The sequence below is a fragment of the Poecilia formosa genome, unplaced genomic scaffold (genome assembly GCF_000485575.1).
Source record: "Poecilia formosa unplaced genomic scaffold, Poecilia_formosa-5.1.2 Scaffold27, whole genome shotgun sequence".
Classification (NCBI taxonomy): domain Eukaryota; kingdom Metazoa; phylum Chordata; class Actinopteri; order Cyprinodontiformes; family Poeciliidae; genus Poecilia; species Poecilia formosa.
In genome coordinates this window covers 3,501,711-3,502,698 of record NW_006799966.1, presented here as the reverse complement: position 1 = coordinate 3,502,698, position 988 = coordinate 3,501,711, and positions in this window count along the sequence as shown.

The following is a 988-nucleotide window of genomic DNA, read 5'->3' as shown; positions in this document are numbered from 1 at the left end:
TGAGACTGGCCCTCCAGTGAAGAAAGTGCGCGTTTCGGAGCCTGTCAACGACTCTGTTTCATCCTCCTCCTCCGCCATGCCTGGGACGCAGTCCTCTTCGTCAGTGTTTTCTCTGTTTCAAGCCAACAAGGGCAAACTTGACGTTCAGCCTGACAGAAGTTCTGTGTTTTCAGGCAAACGAAGTCCCGTCAGTGCTTTCAGCAAGGGAACTAAACGTGTACTGACCGAGGCTGTGTCGGTACCAACAGGGATAGAGACTCCATCTGTGTCAAACAGCGAAGCTGAGAAGAACATTAATAATCACTTGCCAGCACGGACCCTGTTATCATCAAACAAACCTCTGGCGGAGGCTCTGAGACCGAACACGCTGGAGGATTACTTTGGCCAGAACAAAGTTGTAGGCCAGCAAACTCTCATCCGGTCGCTTCTGGAATCTCAGGAGATCCCTTCTCTTATTCTCTGGGGTCCACCGGGATGTGGAAAGGTGTGCAGGTGATAGCGATAGGATACATTCAAACTGGTGCAACACCCAGTCTCTCATACAAATATTTAATCTGTCACTTTCATCTTGTTGAAAGTATATCACTACCTTGGGGGGGGCGGGGGAAGGAAAATCCCATCTTCACTCCATTTGGTAGTTATTAAAGCTGACAAACATCTCTATCTCTTGGGATGGAACTGTTCTTCAATCACCAAATCAATCAAACCGATTTGTTTAATTGCACAACTATATCAATGCGCAATATTTCAATGTTTTCCTAATATAGTGCATCTCTAATAACGACAAAGCAACTACTACTTTTCTCTAACACCGGCAATAAAAGATAAATTATATATCTTTTGCATTCTAATTGATAAGCTTTGCCTATTGTTATTCTAAATATATGTGAGTAGGCTTAAATTCGATACCAATTCTCTAAGAGTGTCTCTGTTTACATTTTCAATTAACTTTCCTTTGAAAAAAAATCACAAATTTATTTTTAAAAAT